Source organism: Garra rufa, chromosome 2 (genome assembly GCF_049309525.1).
Source record: "Garra rufa chromosome 2, GarRuf1.0, whole genome shotgun sequence".
In the NCBI taxonomy this organism is placed as follows: domain Eukaryota; kingdom Metazoa; phylum Chordata; class Actinopteri; order Cypriniformes; family Cyprinidae; genus Garra; species Garra rufa.
The window spans coordinates 23,734,733-23,746,853 of NC_133362.1; the positions used below are offsets into that span (position 1 = coordinate 23,734,733).

Consider the following 12,121-nt stretch of genomic DNA (forward strand, 5'->3'; position numbering starts at 1 on the left):
GTGAGTGGAGTGGCAAAGTATGAGTCAGCAGCACTTGAGAAGGAACAGTGTTAAAGGGGTCATGGGCTGCCTTTATTTTTTTTACTCTTCTCTGAGGTCCACTTATAATGCCATCAAGATTTTTACATAAAAAATATCATTTAGAAGTAATAGGCTATTTTCTGTCCTGTTTTGTCCTCCCTCATCAAAACGCTTTGTTTAAATAGGCATGGCAGATTGTAGACTCAGAAGTAAACACCCACTGCTATGATTGGCTAATAGCTGTGTATGTTTGACAGCCTATATCCTTCACAGATGGAGGCTGCTGTTATTTAAGTTTAAATACATAAATACTCAGTATATCAAATGATCTGTAATAACAGACAAAGTAATAGTGACTACGTAATAAAAACAGTTACTCACACTTGTGTGTTACGATCCAATATAGTTAGCACATCAACGTCTTTTAGTTTCAAAGTCTTTTAAGATCCTGCGTCGAATTGAGCCTTGTTTGTAAATGAATCTGTGGTAAAACGAAGTGAACACAAGTTCTTACTGACAGGGTCTGGAAGTTCATCCACTCTTTCCTAATGTTGGGATCAGATGGAAGGCAGTGCAAAGACTCTGTTTTTCCACCACTTGGCACTTCAGAGCCATCGTTATCAATTAGTTTCTGAGCAGACCTGCATTTGCCGTTCTCATTTTTTACACTACATGTGTGAATCTCTGGACGGGGCTAAACAGGCAGCGATGTAGAAGCAGGTGTTGATCTCCTTCTGCGGAGGCGGTGCTTAGCCACACTATTACATCATAAAGTGGCACATTCCACAACCTGTCGTTTTAGCAGATTGGCTTCAATATAAGCTGTTTTTAGACTAGCCAGAAAGTTTTGAGTTCTAAAACTTATCGAATGTTTTTATAGTGCAATGACCTCTTATATGTCAAAAGAACAAGAGAAATTTTGACTTGTCAGTTCATGACCCCTTTAAGAACATGCCCATTACTTCTATTTATCTACCCCCCTTTCTTATGTCCCTACAAACTTCCAAACAAAGGATTTCCTTATTTCCAAACTTTGCTTTTCTAGTTTAAATTAATAAAAATTTTAAATAAGTTTTGAATGGTTAGTTTACCGTAAAATGAAAATTAGCCCATTATTTACTCAACCTCCAGGCATCCTAGGTGTATATGGCTTCCTTCTTTCAGACGAATGCAATCGGAGTTATATAAAAAATTGTTCTGGCTCTCCCAAGCTTTATTATGGCAGTGGGTGGGTGTTTCTTTTCATTAGTCCAAAACAAGTCCATGTGCATCCATCCATTTTAAAAAAGTGTCCCACACAGCTCTGGGGGGTGAATAAATGTAATATTTAAAATGTAATAATCACTTTAATCTAGCTTGTGCATACTGTCATACACGGAAGCTGTTCCGGGCGAATGACGTAGGACGTTGCTGTTGCGCATGTGCCGCTCAGAAGTGACGAACACGGACGCACAGCGAAGAGACCAAAACAAAACAAAGGTCACAAATTAGAAGTACAAAATGAGGATTTGTAAAGCAAAATGTCGGAGGATTTCTATATAAGCCAAGAGGAGACTGGTTTTTCTTTGCTAAAGGAAGGAAACTTTGCTCCTGTAAACAAACATTGGTTTTCACGAGACTCACAGGCGCATGGGCAATGTCGACGTCCTACATCATCCGCCCTAAATGACTTCTGTGTACGACAGTTTGCGCAAGCTAGATTAAAGTGATTATTACTTTATATTTTTCTTACAAAACCCCACTACAGGAGACCTTTATTCACCCCCCGAGCCATGTGAGACACTTTTTATAATGGGTGGATGCGCATTATTGAACTTGTTTTGGATTGATGAAGAGAAACACCCACCCATTGCCATAATTAAGCTTGGGAGAGCCAGAACAATTTTTTATATAACTCCAATTGGATTTGTCTGAAAGAAGGAAGTCATATACACTTAGAATGCCTGGAGGGTGAGTAAACAATGGGCTAATTTCCATTTTTGGGTGAGCTAACCCTTTAATTCTACTTGAATTCAAATTTGAATTGCAATTCTGCATCCTGTTTGCTATCTGATTTTAAATTTGGGCTTTGAATTGAAATTTTAAAAGCATTCTCAATTATTTCGTGAATGGTGCCTCTGGCGCATAAGCATATTGCAACCCACATATGCACACAACCCAGAATAGTTTCAACTCATACAGCAAGCTTCGTTCACTTAGATACACCCAGCATAAGGCTCATAAACACCTCAGCAGTGGTAAAAACATTCACACGCACATACACCACAAGGTGCTGGTACAGATCTCAGCTGGGTCTTGTCACGCTTGTTCATTTTTGTAGCATCAACTTGGTGATCCTGCTTGTAGTTTCTGTGGGATTTTTCTTTTTTGAGCTCAAACCCATGGCTTTGATGCCGCTAACTTCATGCTCCACTGTTTAAGGTACCAAATACTAATCTAAGTTATTGCAAAGAAAAAATGGTGTGAATTCTCTTGGTGCGAATTATAAATTAAAAATGAATACTTCGAATAGATGCTTCATAGCTTTGTGAACAGATGCTGACACATCAAAAAAAAACTCAGTGAACATTATTGGAGGACAAACCATGTGAATGTGTGCAGAACAATAGGGAGAAATATCCAACTCTCCTCCTGATGTGTAGCATTCTCTCCAACCTCCAACTATATTCTGCTAATGATTTCTTGGAGGAGAAGAGTGCTGAGTTGTGTGGCTTGCCAAGGCTGTGGGATTCTTCCTGAAGCTGTGGGCTGTTTACCTTGCGCTGCATTTAATAGGAAAATAACAGCTGCTAATTAACACCTGAGTTCACTGACCTAAATGGATGCTCTGCACATCTCAAACTAGAAATTGTGCTGCTATTCTGATGAAGAATGGCTCTAAATGTGACATTTTGATTTATAGATTGTATTGAGTTCACAAAGGCCTTGTATGCTAGCTTGGTACCAGACAGCCTGTACCGAGATCCATCCTGCTTCTGATTTGTGTCTTTTGACACCACAAGCTAACAAAGAATGAATAAGCTATTGTACTCTCTCTGTTTCTCTATCTCTTTCCCTTCTTTCAATCATTTGCTTTTCTTGAGATACACATTTGTGTTCTTCCATTATTTCTGTAGACTAAAACTGCTATTTCCTAATAGCGTAGATCCAATTAAATTTTTCCACTGATGCTCTGGCTTGGTGCGTATCCTCACTTTTCAATCTGCTTACTGCTCCAGATCCCTCAGCACTTGGATTGCAGTAGAGACTAACAATCCCCAGTGTGTCTAATTAGTCATAATACACATTTAAAAAAAATGTTGGTTAATCAGTAAAAAAAAATAATTTACACTCTTTATGGAACCACATGCTCACATTCTGAGCAGGGAATTACAGTTTATCCCTGTTGGCCGCGGCCAGCCAGCCTGGATTATCCCTTAAGAAGGTTTTGACAGTCGGATTTCTCTTTTTCTCCTCCCTTCCTGGGGTGTGTCGTGCAGTGCACAGTAACTCTGATGTTTCTGGCTTTTGAAATGGGCTGTATCTATATGTTCAGAGAGGTTCTGGTGCAGGCCACTTGTTGATATATTCATATACTATTCAATGAATTATTGAACAAATCTAATTCAGAATGAATCTAATTGTGAATGTTTAAAAAGCATTTTTACTTCTCCTGGTGGAGCTCAAAACTAGGGTTGCATCGATCCGATACTCTGGATCGGTATCGACGCCGATCCAAGCTTTTTGAATGGATCGGATATCGGTGATGCGTGACCCATCCAAATTCGATACCTTTACCAGAGTTTGATTAAATAAATATCAAGAAATAATAGTCTACTGTAAAAACTATAATAATTCATACAAGAACACAATTATTTTAAAACATTGCCTTAAAAATAAAATACATTTAAAATACGTTGCGCTGCTTACACAACCACATGTGACGTGTGACAGGCGAGTTCAGAGGGAACTTTCACATGCAAAGTCTACCTCAGCGCGGTAAACATGTCCCTGATTTGGAAATATTTTTCTCTTGATAGAGCAGCTAGTAGCACTGCAAATTGTAATATTTGCAAGCATCACGCAAAAGAACACAAGGACTTCGCGAACCGAGTGACAGCTTTTAATACTTCCTTTGTAAATACTTTGTAAATGAGATATTGTTTAATACAGCAGTTAAATAAATAATTTATTATTAAATGACTTTCAGTGTCTGACTATAACACTATTGCCTGATTTTGCTCTATTTCGTCATCAAACGTAGTCTGAAACAAGTCACAACTGAGCCGCTGCGTCAGATCTGTTCAGTTTAGAATTTAAATCTGTAATATTTCTGTTTTCAAATTGTTATTTTTAAAACATTAATCTTAATATGAATTTTTCCCCCCTTTTTTATCCAACAATGTGCAAGCAGATTTGGTATTTCTTTCTTTACCTAAAACAAATAAATCTTAATGACAAAGTGAATTGTATACATTCTTTAGTTTTGAAGGTAAAATACCCCCACTGATATCGGCATGGTATCGGTATCGGCCGATACTCAGAATTTTTGGTATCGGATCGGTTTTGAAAAAATGGTATCGTTGCATTCCTACTCAAAACAACAGCTGCATAAAACATTAAACATATTTTTTCCAGATTTACCAAGGAAACTCTTTATAGGCAAAGCTTGGTTTGTCATTCTGTCAAAAGTTGTGATAAAAGCAGAAATTAAGGAAGGTTATTTCCCATTCGTCACGTAATTGTTTTTTGATTACTTGATTACTGATTTAAGAGTTTAAAGCAAAACTACGTTTTCTGTGAAGGACTTCAAAAATGATTTTCTTTTTAGTATGTCTAAAAATCTAAAAACTTAAAACTTAAACCAAAGCATTTGGGATTTAAGACTTATTTTTAAGCATGTAGCATGTACTTAACAAATAATACAATCTCAGAAAAACTACATCGCATAAGAACCATAATTGCCTTTTTTAAACTTAATTGGATTACAGTTCATTTGAGTTTAGAGAAAGTTAAAGAACAAGGTTTGAAGGTTAGTTTTCCCAAATATTAAAAGTTCTGTCATCACTGACTCACCCTTGTGTATAGTGTTAATTTTGTTAATGAAAACTATGGAAAACTTTAGTCATTTTCCCATGACTAAAACAAGACGGTTATGAGATGACACTAAGGTCAATAAACAATAAATATATCAACATGCAATATTGTTGACAATAAAAGGACCACAAAACCAGTCATAAGGGTCAATTTTGAGATTTATACACCAGCTGAATAAATAAGCTTTCCATTGATGTATAGGTTGTTAGGATAGGACAATATTTGGCTGAAATACAACTATTTGAAAATCTGGAATCTGAGGGTGCAAAAAAATCTAAATACTGAGAAAACCACCTTTAAAGTTGTACAAATTAAGTTTTTAGCAATGCACATTACTAAGCAAAAATTTAGTTTTAAAATATTTACAGCAGGAAATTTACAACATATATTCATAAAACATGATCTTTACTTAATATCCTAATGATTTTTGGCATAAAAGAAAAATCTATAATTTTGACCCATACAATATGATGTTTTATTAACAAGGTTCGGGAGGAGCACGATCAGATAATCAACCTGGCCCAGGTGGAGCTCATCAGCCAATCACCTTAACAAGCACAATTCGTATATAAATACAGCCAGCTCAACTCCGTCCCACAGCGGTTTTCTAGCATCCCACCCCCACCCCAACGCCTCACTCTCCATTTAATTCATCCCAGTTTCGGGATGGGGGGAGTTCTCTGGGTTCGGGCTCCATCCCAAGCTCGGAGCCCTCCCACTGGACAGCACGCCAAATATGCTTATTAAGTTGCCTTATCACATTATATGAGAGTGCGAACTCGTGAAGTATTATCGGCTATGGCTACAAATATACCTGTGCTACTTAAGACTGGTTTTGTGGTGCAGGGTCAGAAATGTATTTTAAAAAATAAAAATTATACAAAAATCTTTTTTTAATCTCATCAGAAAAAAGGAGACAAAATGTTATTGCGGACCGCTGCTACGTGAGATTTCATGTGTGTGGTTGCCAGATATTAAAAGTTCAAATCCCCAAATCAGAGCTTTTTTGTTAAACGGCTACATTTTCTTAATTTTTGCAAACTGGCAGCCATGCACACATGCTCGCTCTTCATTACGAAAGTGCCGACAATGATCTGAAACACATTTGTCTGTTTTCTGTTCTATTTTGTTTGCGATTGTGGTTGCTGAGTAAATACTCAACAGTTTTAACAGAGAAACATGGATTCACTGTTGTAATTTATTATATTTAGCTTGTTTTGACCAGTTTTCATAATGTAGACAGAAGGAGTGTAAGTTTTTGATATCAATTGATATATTATTTATATATTAAATAGTCATTTAGATTATTGATATAATTTTGAGCACTTTTTTTTAAATCAGTTTACCCTTATACAGCATGACGAAAATGTGACCATTGACTAAAATTAGACTAACAGACTTTTAGTTTTTACTTTTTCTTCATCATCCTTTCCTATTAAAATGCTTGCTACGAATGCAAAAACGCAGAAAATCGAACCTGATCCAAATTTTTTTAAGACAAACGAAAGTTACGGAGGCAGTGTGTAAACTCGATTGACACAACGTGTGGTCGTATTTATTTTTTAACGTGCGAAAATTACTTAGTGTGCAATGACCTTCACTGGGGAAACCGTGATTTTTCCAACACCTATTGGCAAAGGATGAATTTACATTTTATTCTGACCAACACGAAAAATGACTGATGGTTAAATTCAAAATGGCTGACAAAATAAACACTATTGTGTTGTTCCAAACCTTTATGACTTTAACCGAATCTAGAGGTTTTCCACTGAGGAAAGAAAGGTTTGGACTGACATCAATAAATGATTCCAGAATTTTTGTTTATGGGTAAACTATCTCTTTAGGTTTGTTTTATGAGCACTTTCTACTCCAGTTGCTTTTTTCTATGCAGTTTATTGAGCTTGAAAGGTCAGAACAATGAAGTGCATTCCAAAACGTCCCGACCTGACCTGATCCGACCCACAGAAGACCTTGTGTTTGACCTTGACCGACCTCTCCCGAAAATATAGCTCTGCTGTCCTGTAAATCTGCTTTAAATGGGGTCTTCACCTAAGTGATCCTCAGGGCCCGATGTGGAGAAGTCATACCGTCCATCAATCAGACCGTCCGTCAGTGCGTTGTGTAAATAATGAATAATGCTGTAGCTCAGCTGCATTTGCATTGGTAATGTGACACAGAACAAGCACTGCTGGCTGTTCACGCTTCACGCTTTGTGGGCTTTCGTCGTAGTCCCAGGCTGATGTGGCGGTACAAGTCTGTGGCCCTTTGCAGTAATTTAATTTGCAATTTGTGGAATACATTTCTAATTGCTTGCCTTGACATTTAAGTGGAATTTAATTTCTTTTCCTTTCATTTCACAAGAGATAAAGGCCCTGGTGATCGCGGCTGGCATCAGACGGCTGTTTTTTGCTCTCATGCTGGGGAGCCAGGGGTTGTGTAACAGTTAGGAAACAGTTCTCAGAAGCCTGGTACTAAATTAAATCTACTCAGCTCTTTGTGACCTGGCCAATGACTGATCTTGAATGCTCAGCCATAATTAATGACTGTCTGCTTGTTTTATAGTTTAATGAAAAATTCTAATCCTGCTAAGCTGTGTCCTAAACAGACAGCAATTTAGCCCCCCTGTGATCGCCGTGTGCGGTTGCTAATTCCATAATCTATTTGTTGTCGTGCGGACTTGGAGTCAGTAATTCCAATGTGCTGTGTGTGGTGTAGAAAACGAAGCTGATGAGACGGTTTCTGGGGTAAATAGGTGAATGCACTAGTAGAAGTGGAGAGCTACAATGTTTATTGATCTCTCATTAGCGCACAAGTGAGCAATTGATTCAGGCTTTCTGCTACTGCGACGGAGAGGAGAAACTTTGAATTTAAGATTGTGAACTAGACTGTGAAAAAGAATTTAGCATGAGATAAATGCAGCATTGACCGCTGCATCATTTTAGTTCATGGAGAAGTAATGCAGTTGGTGTTAAACTACGGCCCCATGAAATCCATTTTATTTTTTCCCAAATTCTGTTTTAACGTATTCCAAATAAATTTTTTTTCCATCTTAATTTTTCTGGATCCTGTTTTTCCATTTTAATTTGAAGTTTTAATGGTTAAATTAAAAATATTAATCAAAAAAGTCTAATTAATTGAAATCATGAAACTTACACAATTTAACAGCAATGAATTAAAAGTTTAACCAAAATTACATTTTTAAGGCCCTATGAAATACATTTTAGTTTTTTTTTTTCAAATTAATTTTTATTTTGACCAAATTCTTTGTTTCCCATTAATTTTCTGCATTCCATTTTAATGGTTTTAATTAAATGTTAATGGTCTAAAGCATCTCTAATTAATTTTTTATTTTTTTTAAATACTACATACAGTGTCTTTACATTTTACTGGTAAATGTTACATTATGTAATATATTTCTGTCACAGTTTCTTCAAGTTAAACCAAACTTCTATTTTGACGGGTTGCTATGATATACATTATGTTCTGGAAATTATGTGTTCATGTGCTCAAACTGCATGTCTGCGCCATTCACACATAACATTATTAAATAATACATTTTAATGGTTAAATTAAAAATATGAATCAAAAGTCATGTCAAATTAATCAAAATAATCAAACTTACACAATTTAACAGCTTTTTTTTCCATTTTAATGGTTTCATTGAATTTTTTTTATAATCAAAAGCTCTCTAATTAATTGATTTTATATAAAAAAAATTATTATTACTTGTTTTTTTTCCAGAAATACTTTGTTGTATATTTAATTTTTTCTGGTAAATATTTTCTTCTGGTAAAATTATAAATTAATAACATTATTACATTAGGTAATATATTTCTGTCACAGTTTCTTCAAGTTAAATATAACTTTTATTTTGACGGGTTTCTGTGAAGACCTTTAAGTTTCTGTTTGTATGTGATATGATGATAGTTTTTTTTTTTTCTCAAAAGTCTCTGAACCATTTGGGAATAAATTTTTCCACTGATGTGAAAAGTAAAAGTGTATGCATCTACCATTTTATTTGTGGATAGCAATCATAATTCTTGAAATATCATACCCCTTGACCTAGAAATAATAAATAATTCAAGGAAGCTAAAAAAAATGTGAAAATAGATTCTGTCATCCTTATTCTGTCATGCCTTAGCAACAGTATGTTCACGTCATACACAATCGTACACAATCCACTTACAAACTCAGATACAACTCAGTACAACATGACGCTAACAATGTTAAGTGCATGGGTTTGATTCCAAAGAAATGCATTTCTGATAAAACTGATAAAATGTGTACCCGAATGCAAACTAGCTCACTTTCAGCCAATTGCATAAATGAAACTAAAATAAGTGTTGAACTACTCCTTTTCATAAACCGCAGTTCACAGAGCAATGCATGCAGCATTTGTTACCACCTACAGTTTAAAATAACTTCTCGGTTTCTAATAGTTAGGTATTTGCTGCTAGATGAATCATTCAGACATTTTTCCTTTTTTATCAGTAGAGTATTATTCATTTCCACTGTGTCCTTCAGACTTTTTGTACATTTCCCTCAAGAATAAGCTTACTTGTGCAGATCCGAAAAGAAAAAATAAGCTGCCTTCTCATAATTTAAAATTATCAACCATGTGTAACCAATGTAAACCAGTAATTAAATCTAAACTCAATGCAATTTGACATAGCATGCTTTGTTGTTATCCTAACAGAGATTGTATAAGACAGTCATTGTCTTTGTTCAGGACGCTTTGTTAACCCCAATTATTGGCTGCTGGAGCCCATATTTTACAATTATAGTTTAATTATTCTCAGTGAAAATTATATATATTATTCATCTCAAATATAGCCCTTGATCTCTTCCATTCCCTGGAAGATGTTCAAGTTTGCCAACAAAAGCCTTGTGTTCCTAATGAAACCCAGTGCCATCTCTATACCAATACTATCCTGTGTGCTCTTTGGCAGCATAGAGGGATTATGTAAGATATTAGGAATTCATGCTGAGAGGGCCACAGCCAGCCTGCTCTCTACCTAGAACCCCTGTTTATCTTCCTGCTGGCACAAGGCGTTAGGTAGAAACCATTGATTGCTACCTCAGAAAGAGGGAACACGCAGGCTTAGAGTGGTCAGGGTCCCTGCAGAGCTGTTACCCAATCTACAGATCTCATAGCCTGAAGGACCACATTTAACCTAACATTATGTGTTTTATAGAAGCAGATGAAAAATACATATGGACATTAAGAGGTTTACTTTAGTTGGAAATGCTGTGAAAATGGGATCTCATTCTAGGAAAAATCAATGTCCGGTTAATGGGAAGGTGTTCACACGTCTTTATGAAAGTCTGTTGACCTTTGCCAGTGACAAGTGTGTACTAGTGGCTGGTGTATGTGTGTTGTTGTGAATTAGTGGTTTAAGTCATTGCAAGTATTGGTATTTCGGTTTAAAGGAATAGTTCACCCCTCAAAAAAGCATTCTGACAGTATGTTGATGTTTTTATTAGAAAACAAGACTTGCTCAGGAAAGGGCGTCCAGGAGGCCAGGGTATATATAAAAACATTAGTAGGATGGTTATAGCAATCTAGGAAAGACTAACTACTGTCAACTGCATTATACAGTTTAAGTCAAAAGTTTACACCCCCCTTTCTGCAAAATGTTAATTGTTTTACCAAAATAAGAGGGATCATACACAATGCATGTTATTGTTTATTTAGTACTGAACTGATATTTCAGATATTTCACATAAATGATGTTTACATATAGTCCACAAGATAAAATAATAGTTGAATTTCTAAAAATGACCCCTGTGCAAAAGTTTACATCCTCTTGATTCTTAATACTGTGTTGTTACCTGAATGATCCACAAACAGTTTTTTGTTTTTTGTTTTTAGTGATAGTTGTTCATGAGTCCCTTGTTTTGTTCCCTTGTCCCTTGTTGAACAGTTAAACTGCCTGCTGTTGTTCAGAAAAATCCTTCAGGTCCCACAAATTCTTTGGTTTTCCATCATTTTTGTGTATTTGAACCCTTTCCAAGAATGACTATGTGATTTTGAGATCAATCTTTTCACACTGAGGACAACAGACGGACTTATATGCAACTATTACGGAAAGTTCAAGCGCTCACTGATGCTCTAGAAGGAAAAATGAGGGGGTGAAAACTTTTGAATGGAATGGAGATGTGTACATTTTTCTTATTTTGCCTAAATATCTTTTTTTTCTTCATTTTTACTGCCCTTCAGCGGCTACAGAAGATACTTACATGTTTCCCAAAAGTCAAAATAAGTCAAATTTACCCTGATCTTCAAATTCAAAAAGTCTTCATGTATGATTTTTCCTTCTGAAGCATAAGTGAGTGGTTGAATCTTCTGTAACAGTCCAATCAAGATAATTCCAAAGTTTGTGCGGAGAGAAGCGCGCTTTGCAGGACATGGAGACGCCAGTGCAATGTGGAATTTCTTTTTTGCTCATAAAGGTAAGAGTATTTACCACCCGGGCCGGAACTGTAAAGGGTCTACCTTAGTTTGTGTGTACTAACAGTATCAACAAAATGTGCTCTTAAAGAAAACAAACAGAATACGCTTGATATCTTTGGTTTAAACAGGAGCGCTTCACAATAATTAACCGAAACCCAGGTAATTGCCTCACAAACACAATATCTATAGAAAGCTTTAAATTATTATTTTACTATAAAACGAAATAATTAAAATCGAAAACAAAACTCTTTCATTAGCTAATCCATAAAGATGCATTAGGCATTAATGAGCAGATGGCAGGATCGTCAATTTCATCTTTGCAACACTGAATCAGAAAATACTAGTTTATTAATAAGTAATTCGAATATTTTCTTAATTTTTGCCTTGACACATTCATGGTAATTACTTTTGCTGGGGCTTTGAGGCCAGTTTTGCGTGCATTTGAATGCGGAACTCTTCCAGCTGGTCGCTGCTGATGGCAGGACACTAAACACCGCCATGGCAGAATGAATGTAGCAGAAAGTTAGTCAAGTTATCCCGTTCCAGCGTGCAAAGTCACATGACTTTTTT

The 12,121-nt window shown here is 36.0% G+C and overlaps 1 protein-coding gene across 3 annotated transcripts in view; it reads left to right on the plus strand.

Moving 5' to 3' along the window:
• Positions 1–12,121, plus strand: part of ccdc85a (coiled-coil domain containing 85A) — a 41,283-nt gene that overhangs the window by 3,463 nt on the left and 25,699 nt on the right. The gene's annotated exons all lie outside the window — the stretch shown is intronic.